Source organism: Mesoplodon mirus, assembly GCF_964341445.2.
Source record: "Mesoplodon mirus genome assembly, chromosome: 3".
Classification (NCBI taxonomy): domain Eukaryota; kingdom Metazoa; phylum Chordata; class Mammalia; order Artiodactyla; family Ziphiidae; genus Mesoplodon; species Mesoplodon mirus.
The window spans coordinates 154,758,559-154,777,011 of NC_138978.1; positions in this window are offsets into that span (position 1 = coordinate 154,758,559).

An 18,453-nucleotide genomic window follows, 5' to 3' on the forward strand; every position below is an offset into this window, starting at 1 on the left:
ATGCAGGGGACACAGGTTCGTGCCCCGGTCTGGGAAGATCCCACATGCTGCAGAGCGGCTGGGCCCGTGAGCCATGGCCGCTGAGCCTGAGCGTCCGGAGCCTGTGCTCCGCAACGGGAGAGGCCACAGCAGTGAGAGGCCCACGTACCGCAAAAAAAAAAAAAAAAAAAAAGATCCATCGGGATAGATCAAGGTTTTCAGATAAGACATCAGATGGCAATAGTTGAAATAGGCCTTGAAAGATGGGCAAGAATTCAACAGCAGGGCTGGAGCCCCTGGAAGGCAGGCATGGGTCAGGAAGGAAGGTCAGGAGGAAGGAGTCCAGGGAGGAACTTCTTAGTCAATGGACAGCAGGTCGTTTAACTAAAGCACAGAGAAGAATGTATAGAGCTAGAGAAGTATTTTATTTGGTGGACAAAGGAGACCCATGGAAGAATTGTGAGCAAGAAATCATTTTATATTAGGACTGTGTTTAGGAGAGTTAATTTGGTGGTGATCTGCTGAGTGAATTGAAGGGAAGACAGCATGGGGAGAGGAAGGCATTAGGTTATGTAGCTCATGCTTGGCCTTCAGAATAGCAGGGTCGGGGAGAGGTGGCCCTCTGGAGGCTCAGGAACTCAGAGGACTCTCCGTCCATATTGGTTTGAAGCCCTTCCATCACCTAACATCCCCTTGGCCCCTCTTAAAATCAATTCCTCATTAATTTTGTCTCCCTTGGTTTCTTTCCTATGTTCATTCTGTGAGTCCTATAAAAGCTTTCAATGTGGGACACGTATTATTCCCCCAAAATAACCTTGTACGATTACAGAGGAAAGTTATACTATGAGTAGCCAATTTGAATAATGCAACACCCACATTACATTGTTTTTCTTTCTGCTTCTGAGTTTAACTTTCCCCTTCCCTTTGCCTTTGTCAACACAGTCTCTGTTGGTGGGTGGACTCTCATGAGGGTGTGTGTGTGTGTGTTTTTGGAGGGGGGGCACGTGTGCACCCATGTGACTACCTCTGTCTTTTACTGAGTTCTTGGTGCTTCTTTTTTTTTTTAAATAAGTTTATTTATTTTATTTATTTATTTTTGGCTGCCTTGGGTCTTCGTTGCTGTGCACGGGCTTTCTCTAGTGGCGGCGAGCGGGGGCTACTCTTCATTGCGGTGCGCAGGCTTCTCATTGCTGTGGCTTCTCTTGTTGCAGAGCATGGGCTCTAGGTGCATGGACTTCAGTAGTTGTGGCTCACTGGCTCAGTAGTTGTGGCTCATGGGCTCTAGAGCCCAGGCTCAGTAGTTGTGGCTCACGGGCTTAGTTGCTCCACAGCATGTGGTATCTTCCCGGACCAGGGCTCGAACCCGTGTCCCCTGCATTGGCAGGCGGATTCTTAACCGCTGTGCCACCAGGGAAGCTCTCTTGATGCTTCTTTATAAAAGTTTTGTTTGGTCTTACTAGGGTTTCTGGTAATTCAAAACTGTCGGCTACCTTACTACTTTTCACAGCTGGAATTAGGGCAGCTGTTAGGATGATAAGAAACAGATATAATACCACTCACTTGGCTGCCATGGGTTTCTCTTTCTTGAGCACCATCACAATGTGTCAGAAACATGAACAACACTTAAAGGTCTATTTGGTGTGTTTATCTTTTTAAATTATGGATGAACTGGAACATTCAAAAGTGAGTCAAAGGAGATGAAGGAATCACCTCTACTGTTTGTTTACCCTCATCAAATGCTTTTAGAGGACCCAGAATTGGTGCATTTTCTAAATTGCACATCCGTCTTTATTGCTTTTCTTGCAGTGGAATAGTTGTTCCCTATCTCATTCTGAGGTCTCTTGTTTTAGATGGCTGATGCACAGCGTTCTCTTACTTACTCTCTTCGGCTTCTGGGACACTGCATTTATCAAATAAGGACAGTTTGAGGAAGGTCAAGGTTCAAAAGAACTCGATGCCAATAGGAAATAAACCTTCTCCCTCCCTTTACACAGGCTTGCTCACGCCCCACAGCTGGGTCAGGTTTATGGCTGAAGGGAAGCTTATCATTGTTGGCTGGCTGGGTAACCAACCCTCGATTTACACATATAGCTGTCACCATTCCCCACTGTGTTTCCCCTGTGACTCATTTATTTCAAGTGCTATAGCAACAGGTCTGGGATGTGCACATGGTGAACTCAAGTTCCTCTCCAGACTGAGTTCAAAACACCTCTTGCCCTTCAGTGGACCAGAAGAAATGTTCTTTTTAAATACCTGCCAGCTGACCCAGAGCTGGCCAACATGAGAGGGAATTTCCAGCAGGACTTAGTAGGATCTTGGGAACTTCTTTCAGAAGAACTTATTGTGTGTTGAGGTGGAAAAAGCTTTTTCGTGAGTCAGAGCTTGGATTGTAGTTCTAGATCTATCAGAATGAGGGAAAACACTTTCTGAAGTTGGAAAAGCTCAGTGGCTCACGGTCCAGGTTGCATTGAAGTGAGAAAAATGGGAAGAATGCAGTAAAGTTTTCATTAAGCTAAATTATTTCATCAAAGGTGCTATCCTTTATTTTAAATGTTCTACTTCTCTGATGTTAAAAAACCCATCATTGGGCTTCCCTGGTGGCGCAGTGGTTGAGAATCTGCCTGCTGGTGCAGGGGACACGGGTTCGAGCCCTGGTCTGGGAAGATCCCACATGCCGCGGAACAACTGGGCCCGTGAGCCACAGCTACTGAGCCTGCGCGTCTGGAGCCTGTGCTCCAGCAACAAAAGAGGCCTCGATAGTGAGAGGCCCGCGCACCGCGATGAAGAGTGACCCCCCGCTTGCCACAACTGGAGAAAGCCCTCGCACAGAGGTGAAGAACCAACATAGCCAAAAATAAATAAATAAACAAATGTGGGTTTAAAAAAAATAATAAAAATGAAAACTGGAAATAATAACAGTCCTTTATAAAAAAAAAAAAACAAACCATCATTCATAGCCTAGTTCAACAATTAGCGTCTCTCAGAATCCTGTTATGATATTCTCAATATATCTCAATGGCTCTTTTAATTCCCATAGTACTTGATATTTATCTTACCCAATGATGTTAAAAAGCCGTTTTTTCTGTAAAATGCTAATGATGGGTCTTTGAGTCCATACCTGAGTTTAGAAAAAGGTCAGCGGGCTGACCCAGAGTATGAGACTTTTTATTTTTTCAGTTCACCCATCTATCCTTAAACCATCTATGAAATTCGCCACCACTGGGCCAGATAAATCCTAAGGATCATTCCAGACCAACAGCCTTTAAAGTCTCAGTGAACATTTATGCCTGTTATCTGAAGTTATCTCCACAAAATCCCAGCAAAGCAGCTAGTACAGAGATGGTCCATGTATATTCATTCATTCATCCCACGAGGAGAGATGCCTACTGTGTGCTAAGTGATAATTACTGCCCTTGGGGGACTCACAGGTCACAGTCCTGGGTAAGCGATGTTTATGCAAAAATATAGTAAAAATATATGTGTGTTCATGTATATACATGACTTAATATGAAACACATGATCATCAGAGAACAATGCAAAGCTCTTCCTCTCTCCTCTCTGTAGTCAACCTTCTTAAAGTCTATCCTTCCATTCATTTGAATGTGTTCTTGCAAAATATATATTGCTGGTTCCTGTGAGTGTTTCTAATTTTGCAAATGATATTCTTACGTATCATAGTCTGTTTTCTACTTTTTTTCCCACTTCTCAGATCCATCCATGTTGCTGGCATACATCTAACTTGGATGAAATCAATTTCATCTTTTGGTGGGGGGGCCTTAAAGTTTGTGTTTTGACATTTGTTTAAAGACTTTTCTCATCCCTAGTCACAAGGATATTCTCTTGAACTTTCTTCTATAAATTCATAATTTAATCTTTCTCATTTAGGAATTTAATGCATCTAGTGAGCTCATGTGAAAATCTAGTTTTATTTTCCTCCACAGACTGAACCAGTTTTCTCAATATTATCTGCATGCAATCTACACTTCACCTCTTGACTTGTAGTGCCTCCTTTATTATATAATAAGTGCCTGCCTGTACATGTGTGTGTCTCTGAGGTAGGTATTTTTAGAGTGACTTTCCCAAGGTCACTCAGTCTGAAGGCAGCTTAGCTGAGATTACATGCTCTCCAGTACATTTGATCACATTGTTCTTTTAAGATTAATAAAGCTTACTCAGAAGTCACAGGATGTTACAGCCGGAAAGGAACCTAGGGGTTCTGGGCTAACTCTTTTATTTTCTATCTGATACCTTGGGCCCAGAGAGGCTGAGTGACTTGCCTGAGTCAGAGCAAGAGAGCCAGAGCTCACATGCATTTCAACTCTAGTGATTTCAAGTCTGCTGCTGTTTTCACTGCACTTAAAGCTATTTAAATAGAATTTGAGGGCGTAGACACAAAAGCCACGTGGAAAAACCTGTACCCCACACACATTTGGTGTTCACATTTAAAACATATATTTGACCTAAACGATTCAGTACTATTGTCCAACTAGAGGATAGGTGAAAAACAGGAAGTAAGAAATAGAAGAAGGGAAGGAGATTTTTCTGCATAGTCAAAAATTGGTATTACAAGATTCACTTTATTTACTGGAGTGAATCTCAGATCCTTACTCAGTGCCTCTTTGCTTTTACTTCATGAACAGGCTGACCAAACTTGGTTATCTGATTACTAGGAGAGAGCAGATTGCAAACAGTAAACTAGAGGTGAGGAGAGGAGGTTATTAAAGACACCACGAGGAAATAAATTAGAAAGATTACAAAAAGCCAGAACAGAATTCAAATGGCACAATAACATGGCACTGTGGTGTACGAACAGTCTTTCAAAGCTTGTGAGGGGCTGAGGGCAAGTACTGTATCATGGTCAAATAACCATCATTCAAGACAATACTTGAGATCCTAAGAACAAGTTAAACTATGTTGATTATTCAGATATACACTACTAGATATAAAATAGATATAAAACAAGGAACTACTGTACAGCACAAGGACCTATAGTCAACATCTTGTAATACCTATAATGGAAAAGAAACTGAAAAAGAATATATATAGAGGTGTGTGTGTGTGTATATATATATATATGTATATATATATATATATACATATATATATATATAATTTAATCACTTTGCTTTATACCTGAAACATTGCAAACCAAATATACTTCAATAGAAAAATAAAAAATATCAACATCACCAGAAAAATTATGTTGATTGTATTCTGTTACTGAACACAGGAAAGTGCATAATATATTTTATTTTTTTTTTCATTCAAAATGTCTGAAATAGTAATCAAATTCAAGGGCCTATTTATATTTCTTTTGTAACTGAGAGGGCCTAAAATGCAATGACACCCCCGTAGCAACAAACACACCTAGCACCTATATCATGATTTCTAATACCATTCTCCAGTAAAAGGAACCAGGGATGCTTGGAGGAATGGCTGATTCTAGGACTCAGGCAGGAAATATGCAAGATGAGCCTGAAGCAAGTTGTAGAGCCAGAAAGTAAAGAAGAGCTCAAAAACAAACCAAAAAACCCACAATGATGTGTGACTACAGTGAAGGCACACAGGAGCCAGCTAAAAGAACTCCCGACAGCCAGAGCTGGAACAATTTCAGCAATAAAATAAATAAAGTAGTGCTAGATTATGACCCAAGGTATAAAATAAATAAATATAAATTAAAACTCATGGTATTTATTTTACATATAAATAAAATATATTAAAAATATCATAAAATATCATAAAATATTATAAAATAAAATATTTATTTTATTATATAAATAAGTGATTGGATAAATAAATCTGAGAGACGAAGCAAGTCTCCCATGCAGAAGAATTCCAAATAATTTATGTAGATAACCACCCTCAAGCAGAGGACATCTTGTGATACTCTTCCTTCCAAAGAGTATAGTAGACAAAGAGGGGAAGAAAGAGTAACTTTACAGTAGAGAAACATGACCAAAACGACCTCAGCTAAGCAATCCAGGTCAATGTCAGCAGTGACACACTGATTGTATCCTTGATGTGATGTGATGAAAATTCATTTTACCTCTCTGACCTTCCTCCCCAAAACCCATAACCTCAGTCTAATCATGAGAAAATCATCAGACAAGTCCCAGTACAGAAACATTCTACAAAATAGCTGACCAGTACTCCTAAAACTGTCAAGGTCATCAAAAACAAGGAAAGTCTGAGAAACTGTCACAATCAAGAAGAGCTTAAGGAAAAATGCCAATTACATGCAATGTAGTGTCCTAGAGGGGAATTCTGGAACAGAAAAAGACATTAGGTAAAAATTAGGAAAATCTGAGCAGACTGTGGATTAATAATAATCTATCAATATTGGTTCACCAATTGTAACAAATGTACCATACTAATGAAAGATGTTAATGATAGGGTTTGGGATTTATGGGAACTCACTATACTAACTTTGTAGTAAATCTAAAAGATAAAGTTTATTAAAAAAAAATAATAAGTGAAGGGCCTATAGAGTCAAATCCTCATGTATCCAGAGAATTTGGGGTTCTACGAGTAAGAATTTCATGGTCCTGTACAATTAAGCTTTAGTCTTACACAATTTAAATGATGATATTTTCAAATGTAGCTATAAATGGGATAATTTATACCTTTGGGTAACAAAGCACCATAATTATATGCTATGTGACCAAACTCAACCTTGAATTCTAAAGAAATGTGATAGTCCTACTCATGAGGATGTTCCAACACCTAGGACAGTAGCTGGCAAATGTTGGGCCATCTACTTGAAGGCTGATAAATAAAGGAATGAAGAAATTCAAGATGACAGAATCAAGACTATTTAATATGACAAAAATTGTATTTTGAAGATGAAAATTAATTGAGACATATGGAAGACGAACACAAAAACTGAACCATTCAAAAATTCAGTGACCTACTTCCATCATCGGATGAATGGATAAAGAAGATGTGGCACATATATACAATGGAATATTACTCAGCCATAAAAAGAAACGAAACTGAGCTATTTGTAATGAGGTGGATAAACCTAGAGTCTGTCATACAGAGTGAAGTAAGTCAGAAAGAGAAAGACAAATACCATATGCTAACACATATATATGGAATTAAAAAAAAAAAGTCATGAAGAACCTAGGGGTAAAACGGGAATAAAGACACAGACCTACTTGAGAATGGACTTGAGGATATGGGGAGGGGGAAGGGTAAGCTGTGACAAAGCGAAAGAGAGGCATGGACATATATACACTACCAAACGTGGGGTAGATAGATAGTGGGAAGCAGCCGCAGAGCACAGGGAGATCAGCTCGGTGCTTTGTGACCGCCTGGAGGGGTGGGATGGGGAGGGTGGGAGGGAGGGAGATGCATGAGGGAAGGGATGTGGGAACAGATGTATATGTATGACTGATTCACTTTGTTATAAAGCAGAAACTAATAAAAAAATAAAAAATAAAAATAAAAATAAAAAAATTAAAAAAAAAAGGAGATCAGACCACACCTTCAAGATGGCGGAAGAGTAAGACATGGAGATCACCTTCCTCCCCACGAATACATCAGATATACATCTACATGTGGAACAACTCCTACAGAACACCTACTGAACGCTGGCAGAAGACCTCAGACTCCCCAAAAGGCAAGAAACTTCCCACGTACCTGGCTGTGTAGCTGACAGGGCCTTGGTGCTCTGGCCAGGTGTCAGACCTGTACCTCTGAGGTGGGAGAGCCAAGTTCAGGACACTGGTGCACCAGAGACATCCTGGATCGACGTACAATCAAATGGTAAAAGCTCTCCCAGAGATCTCCATCTCAACGCTAAGACCCAGCTCCACTCAATGACCAGCAAGCTACAGTGCTGGACACCCTAGGCCAAACAACTAGCAAGACAGGAACACAACCCACCCACTAGCAGAGAGGCTGTCTAAAGTCATAATAAGGTCAGAGACACCCCAAAACACACCACCAGATGCAGTCCCACCCACGAGAAAGACAAGATCCAGGCTCATCCACCAGAACACAGGCACCAGTCCCCTCCACCAGGAAGCCTACACAACACACTGAACCAACCTTAGCCACTGGGGGCAGACGCCAAAAACAACAGGAAATATGAACCTGCAGCCTGCGGAAAGGAGACCCCAAACACAGTAAGTTAAGCAAAGTGAGAAGACAGAGAAACACACAGCAGATGAAGGAGCAAGGAAAAAACCCACCAGACCAAAAACATGAAGAGGAAATAGGCAGTATACCTGAAAAAGAATTCAGAGAAATGATAGTAAAGACGATCCAAAATCTTGGAAACAGAATGGAGGAAATACAAGAAATGATTAGCAAGGACCTAGAAGAACTAAAGAGCAAACAAACAATGATGAACAATAAATAAATGAAATTAAAAATTCTCTAGAAGGAATCAATAGCAGAATAACTGAGGCAGAAGAATAGATAAGTGACCTGGAAGATAGGATGGTGGAATTCACTGGCATGGAACAGAATAAAGAAAAAAGAAGGAAAAGAAATGAAGACAGCCTAAGAGACCTCTGGGACAATGTTAAACGGAACAACATTCTCATTATAGGGGTCCCAGAAGGAGAAGTGAGAGAGAAAGAACCCGAGAAAATATTTGAAGAGATTATAGTTGAAAACTTCCATAACATGAGAAAGGAAATAGCCACCCAAGTCCAGGAAGCACAGAGAGTCCCAGGCAGGATAAACCCAAAGAGAAACATGCCAAGACACATAGTAATCAAACTGACAAAAATTAAAGACAAAGAAAAATTATGGAAAGGAACAAGGGAAAAATGACAAATAACATATGAGGGAACTCCCATAAGGTTAACAGCTGATTTCTCAGCAGAAACTCTACAAGACAGAAGGGACTGGCATAACATATTTAAAGTGATGAAAAGGAAGAGCCTACAACGCAGATTATTCTACCAGGCAAGGATCTCATTCAGATTTGATGGAGAAATCAAAAGCTTTACAGAGAAGCAAAAGCTAAGAGAATTCAGCATCACCAAACCAGCTCTACAACAAATGCTAAAGGAACTTCTGTAAGTGGTAAATACAAGAGAAGAAAAGCACCTACAAAAGCAAACCCATAACAATTAAGAAAATGGTAATAGGAACATACATATCAATAATTACCTTAAACGTAAATGGATTAAATGCTCCAACACAGGATCGCTGAATGCACACAAAAACTAGACCCATATATATGCTGTGCACAAGAGACCCACTTCAGACCTAGGGACACATACAGACTGAAAGTGAGGGGATGGAAAAAGATATTCCATGCAAATGGAAATCAAAAGAAAGCTGGAGTACCAATACTCATATCAGATAAAACAGACTTGAAAATAAAGGAAGTTACAAGAGACAAGGAAGGACACTACATAATGAACAAAGGATCACTCCAAGAAGAATATATAACAATTATAAATATATATTCACCCCACATAGGGGCACCTCAACACATAAGGCAACTACTAACAGCTATAAAAGAGGATATCGACAGAAACACAATAATAGTGGGGGAACACCTCACTTACACCAATGGACAGATCATCCGAATAGAAAATGAATAAGGAAACACAGGCTTTAAATGACACAATAGTCCAGATAGATTTAAATGATTATTATAGGACATTCCATCCAAAAACAACAGATTACACTTTCTCCTCAAGCGTGCATGGAACATTATCCAGGATAGATCACATCTTGGGTCACAAATCAAGCCTCAGTTAATTAAAGAAAATTGAAATCATATCAAGCATCTTTTCTGACCACAATGCTATGATATTAGAAATCAATTACAGGGAAATAAACGTAAAAAACACAAACACATGGAAGCTAAACAATACGTTACTATATAACCAAGAGATCACTGAAGAAATCAAAGAGGAAATCAAAAAATACCTTGAGACAAATGACAATGAAAACACGATGACCCAAAACCTATGGGATACAGGAAAAGCAATTATAAGAGGGAAGATTATTGCAATACAAGCTTACCTCAAGAAACAAGAAAAATCTCAAACAATCTAACTTTACACCTAAAGGAACTAGAGAAAGAAGAACAAACAAAACCCAAAGTTAGCAGAAGGAAAGAAATCATAAAGATCAGAGCAGAAATAAATGAAATAGAAACAAAGAAAACAGTAGAAAAGATCAATAAAACTAAAAGCTGGTTCTTTGAGAAGATAAACAAAATTGATAAACCATTAGCCAGACTCATCAAGAAAAAGAGGGAAAGAACTCAAATCAATAAAATTAGAAATGAAAAAGGAGAAGTTACAACAGACGCCACAGAAATACAAAGCATCCTAAGAGACTACTACAAGCAACTCTATGCCAATAAAATTGACAACCTGGAAGAAATGGACAAATTCTTAGAAAGGTATAACCTTCCAAGACTGAACCAGGAAGAAATAGAAAATATGAACAGACTAATCACAAGTAATGAAATTGAAACGGTGATGAAAAATCTTCCAACAAATAAAAGTCCAGCACCAGATGGCTTCACAGGTGTATTCTATCAAACATTTAGAGAAAACCTAACAACCATCCTTCTCAAACTCTTCCAAAAAATTGCAGAAGAATGAACACTCCCAAACTCATTCTATGAGGCCACCATCACCCTGATACCAAAACAAAGATACTAGAAAAAAAGAAAATTACAGACCAATATCGCTGATGAATATAGATGCAAAAATCCTCAACAAAATACTAGCAAACAGAATGCAACAACACATTAAAAGGATCATACACCATGATCAAGTGGGATTTATCCCAGGGATGCAATGATTCTTCAGTATAGGCAAATCAATCAATGTGATAAACCATATTAACAAACTGAAGAATAAAAACCAAATGATCATCTCAATAGATGCAGAAAAAGCTTTTGACAAAATTCCACACTCATTTATGATAAAAACTCTCCAGAAAGTGGGTGTATAGTGAACCTACCTCAACATAATAAGGGCCAAATACGACAAGCTCACAGCAAACATCATTCTCAATGGTGAAAAACTGAAAGCATTTCCTCTAAGATCAGGAACAAGACAAGGTTGTCCACTCACCACTATTATTCAACATAGTTTTGGAAGTCCTAGCCATGGCAATCACAGAAGAAAAAGAAATAAAAGGAATCCAAATTGGAAAAGAAGTAAAACTGTCACTGTCTGCAGGTGACATGATACTATACATAGAGAATCCTAAAGATGCCACCAGAAAACCACTAGACCTAATCAATGAATTTGGTAAAGTTGCTGGATACAAAATTAATGCACAGTAATCTCTTGCATTCCTATACACTAATGATGAGAAATCTGAAAAAGAAATTAAGGAAACACTCCCATTTACCATTGCAACAAAAAGAATAAAATAACTAGGAATAAACCTACCTAGGGAGACCAAAGATCTGTATGCAGAAAACTACAAGACACTGATGAAAGAAATTAAAGATAATACAAACAGATGGAGAGATATACTATGTTCTTGGATTGGAAGAATCAATATTGTGAAAATGACTATACTACCCAAAGCAATCTACGGATTCAATGCAATCCCTATCAAATTATCAATGGCATTTTTTACAGAACTAGAAAAGAAAATCTTAAAATTTGTATGGGGGGGCTTCCCTGGTGGCGCAGTGGTTGAGATTCCGCCTGCCGATGCAGGGGACACAGGTTCGTGCCCTGGTCCAGGAAGATCCCACATGCCACGGAGCAGCTGGGCCCGTGAGCCAGGGCCGCTGAGCCTGTGCGTCCGGAGCCTGTGCTCCACAATGGGAGAGGCCAGAACAGTGAGAGGCCCACGTACCGCAAAAAAAAAAAAAAATTTGTATGGAGACACAAAAGACCCTGAATAGCCAAAGCAGTCTTGGAAAAAAAATGGAGCTGGAGAAATCAGACTCCCTGATTTCAGACTATACTACAAACTACAGTAATCAAGACAGTATGGTACTGGCACAAAAACAGAAATATAGATCAATGGAACAGGATAGAAAGCCCAGAGGTAAACCCACGCACCTATGGCCAACTAATCTATGACAAAGGAGGCAAGGATATACAATGGAGAAAAGACAGTCTCTTTTATAAGTGGTGCTGGGAAAACTGGACAGCTACATGTAAAAGAATAAAATTAGAACACTCCCAAACACCATACACAAAAATAAACTCAAAATGGATTAGAGACCTAAATTTAAGACCGGACACTATAAAACTCTTAGAGGAAAACATAGGCAGAACACTCTTTGACATAAAGCACAGCAAGAGCTTTTTTCATCCATCTCCTAGAGTAATGGAAATAAAAACAAAAATAAACAAATGGGACCTAATGAAACTTAAAAGCTTTTGCAAAGCAAAGGAAACTACAAACAAGACGAAAAGACAACCCTCAGAAGGGGAGAAAATATTTGCAAACAAAGCAATGGAGAAACGATTAAACTCCAAAATACATAAACAGCTCATTCAGCTCAATATTAAAAAACCAACAACCCAATCAAAAAATGGGCAGGAGTTAAATAGACATTTCTCCAAAGAAGACATACAGATGGCCAAGAAGCACATGAAAAGCTGCTCAACGTCACTAATTATTAGAGAAATGCAAATAAAAACTATAATGAGGTATCGCTTCTCACCAGTTAGAATGGGCATCATCAGAAAATCTACAAACAACAAATGCTGGAGAGGGTGTGGAGAAAAGGGAACCCTCTTGCACTGTTGGTGGGAATGTAAATTGATACAGCCATTGTGGAGAACAGTATGGAGGTTCCTTAAAAAACTAAAAATAGAACTACCATACGACCCAGCAATCCCACTCCTGGGCATATACCCTGAGAAAACCATAACTCAAAAAGAGTCATGTACCACAATGTACATTGCAGTTCTATTTACAATAGCCAGGACGTGGAAGCAACCTAAGCGTCCATCAACAGATGAAAGGATAAAGAAGATGTGGCACATATATATAATGGAATATTACTCAGCCATAAAAAGAAATGAAATTGAGTTATTTGTAGTGAGGCGGATGGACCTAGAGACTGTCATACAGAGTGAAGTAAGTCAGAAAGAGAAAAACAAATACCATATACTAACACATATATATCGAATCTTAAAAAAAAATGGTTCTGAAGAACCTAAGGGCAGGACAGGAACAAAGACATAGACGTAGAGAATGGACTTGAGGACACAGGGAGGGGGAATGGTAGACTGGGATGAAGTGAGAGAGTGGCACATACACTACCAAATGTAAAACTGATAGCTAGTGGGAAGCAGCCACACAGCACAGGGAGATCAGCTTGGTGCTTTGTGACCACCTAGAGGGGTGGGATAGGGAGGGTGGGAGGGAGATGCAAGAGGCAGAAGATATGGGGATATGTATACATATAGCTGATTCCCTTTGTTATAAAGCAGAAACTAACACATCATTGTAAAGCAATTATACTCCAATAAAGATGTTAAACCAAAAAAAGAAGAAAGAAAGAAAGAAAGCACAGAAAATAGCAGGTGTTGATGAAGATACAGAGAAACTGGAACTCTTGTTCACTGCTGGTGGGAATGTAAAGTGATGCAGCTGCTGTGGAAAATTGTTTCATGGTTCCTCAAAAAATTAAAAATAGAGCTACCATATGATCCAGCAATTCCACTGCTAGTTATATACCCAGAAGAACTGAAACACAGACTCACACAGATATTTGTACACCCATGTTCATAGCAGTGTTATCCACAATAGCCAAAAGTGGAAGCAACCTAAGTGTCCATTCACGGATGGATAAGCAAAGTGTGGTATACACACACACACATATAATATTATTCAGCCTTTCAAAAAATGAAATTCTGATACATGCTACAAGATGGATAAATCTTGAAGACATTATGCTAAGTGAAATAAGCCAGTCACATACGGATAAATACTGTATTATTCCACTTATATGAGTCACCTAGAGTAGTCAAATTCATAGAAACGGAAAGTAGAATGGTGGTTTCCAGGGCTTGGGGAAGAGGAAAATGATAGTTATTGTTTAATGGGTACAAAGTTTCCATTTTGAAAGATGAAAAAACTTCTGGAGATGATGGATGGTAGCAATGGTTACACAATATGAATGTACTTAATGCTACTGAACTTTACACCTAAAATGATAAATGTCTATTTTACCACTATTTTTTAAATTATTTTATTTATTTATTTTTGGCTGCATTGGGTCTTTGTTGGGCACGCAGGCTTTCTCTATTTGCAGTGAGCAGGGGCTACTCTTCATTGCAGAGCACGGGCTGTAGGAGCGCGGCCTCCAGTAATTGTGGCGCACAGCCTCAGTAGTTGTGGCTTGTAAGCTCTAGAGTGCAGACTCAGTAGTTGTGGTGCACGGGCTTAGTTGCTCCTCGGCATGTGGGATCTTCCCGGACCAGGGCTCAAACCCGTGTGCCCTGCATTGGCAGGCAGATTCTTAACCACAGCACCACCAGGGAAACCCTACTACAATTTTTAAAAATAGAAAATAAAAGAAATACAATGTTTAAAAAAAAAAGAAAGAAAAAATTCAGAGTGAGGTTAAAGCAAAGATTGTCCAGATATCATTAACCTGAAAGTTTGGCAGGGGGTCAAAAAGAAGTCTAGAAATCTGTGAGTCCTTTTATAGAGCATTTACAAAACTGCCCAAGAAAAGATGGTGAATATTTTCATAGATGCTTCTTTAACTATGTTCTAGACATTTCTACTTTCATTGTCATTAAAAATATTTAATTATAACAATAAGCTGTAAGTGCTTATTGCTTTTTCATTATAAGCACCCTCACACCCATTTTGACTTGCTTCTCAGAACAACCCTCTTGGTGAGTAGACAGGCAGAAAGCTCCATCCACAGATTTGCCCACTTCTGCAACATTTGCTGTGCTCTCCAGCATGCAAGCACCATGCAGCCCTGAGAGGCCATGGGTACAGATAGTGGGACAGGAGTTAATTGACTGCATTCAGATGCTGACCACCCCACCTCCCAGCTGTATGACTTTGGACCTGTTGACTTAATTCTATATGCCTCAGCTTCCTCAACTGTAAAATGGGTTGTTTGAGGTTGAAATGAGTTCATTAATGTCACACCTCTAGAGCAGTGCCTGGCCCATAATGGATCCTCAGCAGATGGCAGTTGCATTATGATTGCTGTGGATGCAGAGAGGCATGCAACATAGACAGGATAACAGGAAAGGCTGGAATGAGGTTGTAGACAGAGGGGCACAAACAAAGGGGGAGGAATTCTGCCCAGGAAGATCAGGGAACATTTCACACAGAAGTGGGCATGTGAGCATTGAGTACAGAAAAGGGGAACAAGGCAAGTGGGACTTAAATAAAATGAAGTAGCTGCAGGCCTGTCCCCACCAATGGCAACACCCAAAACTTATCTAACCCCTCCCGGTTTTCAGAGTGTTACCACATCCCCCTTTCTGCTGCCCTACAGAGAAACAGGCCAAATGAGGTCATGTCAATCCCCATCTTAGGGCTGAGGATCTGTCAGCTCAGAGAGTTTAAACAGTTGGTCAAAGGTCTTCAATGTGTGGTGGCTTCCATATGGCTGAGCCAGCACAAACCTAATTCCTTCACCTTCTAGTCTAAGACCCTTCCACTGTGCTACAGAGACAGTCCTTCAACCCCCAGACTCATTCATTTGTTCAGCGCCTGCCAGGGGCGCTGTCCTAAACACGTCCGTGCATGGAGATCCATCGCGGTGCTTACATTCTAGCAGGGGAGACAGAAAAGAAGCAGGAGACAAGTTAAATGAGTGAAGGCCCTAGCACGCTAAAAGCTGAGATGTACAACGTGAGGAACAAACATAGAGGCGTAGAGGGTGGGGCGGGGCAGCCTGAAGCACGAATTAGGATGCCAGGCTGAGAAGGGGAGATTCCTCATGGCTCCACTGAGCTCTGAAATCGTGTTCTAACATACCGTTGCTTGAATTTCCTGTACCCTGTCTCCAGCACTCACATAGGACGGATCCCACCTCCACCGCCCCGCCAGGAGATGGTGGACTCAGCGGGCAGTGTCTCTCCCCACCTGGGGTCTGTAGGGTACAAAGTGGCCCAGAATCCCATCCCAACTCTCTGTCCTTCTCCTTGACAGAGAATCAGCATTTCATCCTCCAAACCCTCACCATCTTCCTCTCTCACCCATTTCTCCCCTTGATCTTTCTCTGCCCCGGAAATCTTTTGGAAGGAAAAATGAATGGTGGTTTTCTTGCATCAGCAATAAGCAATACTTCATGTGCTCGTGCTATGAAACAAGAAGGTTTTGTGTCTGGCCCATTGGAGTCCCTGCATTGGGGGCTGTTCAGTCTTGGTATGGGTCCAGTTAGGACAAGGAGAAGGTCACTTTAGTCCCAGAAGAAGTGGTCCATTTGGAGTTGTTCTATGTTCCAAAGCAGACCAGGAAATTGCCGGGTTCCTTCCTCGGTCTTTACCCAAATGCAAAGCCTCTTTAATACCAGGACAGCGGTTGACACGTCCAGATTGAGGGAGGGAGAGGAGGGAAAGGGCGTTCCTGAAAGTCAGAGGGCATGGCTGACTGGAGGGGCTTCCCCCAGAGGAGCTGGGAGGGGCATGAGTGGAGGAGACCCCTCACTAGCCCATGGCCTTGGTCAGGTACATCTGTCCCGGCAGGGTCCTGCTCTGCGTCACCTCCGCACAGTGCTTCTGGAAACAAGGCGTGGTGATGTTAGGAAGTCACTCTGCATCCACAGGTGGGTGTGGCCACCCAGACAGAGAAGGGCTCAGCACAGGCCCCAGCCCTGGGCCGTCTCCACGTCTCCACGGCCCCAAGTACAAGCAGAGCCATGCAAGAGGAGCCCAGTTGTAAAAGAAAGCCCAAGGCAAACCCCTAAATCACCACCCCCGGGGCGACCTCCCGAATATCCAACCTCCATAAAACCTACTTCCTGACAGATCACAAAGGCAGGCCAACATTTCAGGGTGGAGCAGGCTTTTCCTCCGCTTTCATTTCTGCTTTCATTTCTGGCAGTCTTTGATTCAAGCTGAATAAGCAATGCCAATGCCCGGTGTGGGCATTTGAAAAGACTTTGGTGCAAGATACCACACGTGCCCAATAACAGCACCGGCGGCTACATTTTAAATCCCTACTACTCCGCCGCAGTCCGGTTTCTTAGAACTGTTCTAGGAGAGCGACAACTAAAGAGAACTTCCATCTTCCTCTGACCCTGCTGGCCTTCGCAGCTGGAGAGTGCTGGGAATCACTTCTGGCACTGAAAAGGTTAATTGTCTCCTGCTGCGAAGTAGAAGCTGAGAATAGGGTCCTGGGCAGGCGAGGAATTATGGTAAATGAGGTTTTCTTTATAGTACTGCTCATTCTCAACATGCTGAAAGGGCATTAGTTCACAGTCACTTTCTGTGGAATTACCAAATCTGCTCAGAAGCCGTCATTAGGATATTAAACAAGACTTAATAAGTGAAAGTGATTTGCATCGCTGATAATCGTGGGCATTAATCAAGACGGCTGCTGTCGCTCTCCCTGCAATATGTTTCATGTTCCATTGTAAAGCCCCTTTAACTCTGGAGGACTTCTTAAAAGGGAAATATTACATTTAGAAAGCCAGTTTTTAAACGATTTACTTAGCAAAGATCACTATAAATAATGGTCCATTCCCTTGCCAGCTTTAACTATCTGAATACTGGGAGGTTTGTGTTGTTGATGGAGCCAGATGTGATCCCATTTATCAGACAGGGGTTGCACTTATTCTAATAAACGCTTCAGCCTTTAAAAAGAACTCTGAGTATGACTCGAAATCAAAGGACCGCAGTTTGTGCTTCTACCTGAAGTTACACGTTGGGGCCACGTTCTATGTCACTCCAGGGACAGATGCCACCCACGTTAACTTCCATGCCGCACAGAAACCTGAGATTGTAAGTGGTAGAATACAGCAACCTGCTTGTCGTGGTCAATAAAATGAGAAACAAAAGTAAAGCTCTTGAAGAGTGTGGCTGCTTTCTTTATAAGGCAGCTGTCTCTTGTTAAAACCAGTGGCTTCAGAGTAAAGGGACTTCCATCCAGAGGAAGCTCATTTTATGACTATTAGAAAAGAGAGAAACAAGAGTTAATACTTTGGTTTAGGCAAGTGAAACACCAAGGGTTGGGTTTTTTTTTTTCCCCCTTTTCTTTTCCTTTCTTTTTTTTTCTTTTCAATTCCTGGTTTTCAGCTTCACAAATGGATTATTTTTCAAGGCTTTCCGAACAAAAGATCAAGGCAATCTTGTTACTTTTCATGCTTTAAAACAGTGTGGGAGACATAGGTTTTCTGTATCAAAAGCAATGTAAGTCAAGGGCAGGAGAAAGAGAGGACAGGAGGTTGAAGTCTCCAACCTACACCGGTGTCTATACTTCAGGGCTACAGTCTCACCACTCCCCTTCATCCTTACTCCCTCCTTAATCTCTCCTGTGACCGTCCTGCTAAAGCTGCCTGTGGCGGGGATGTGTGTGTCTTCATGGGTTTAA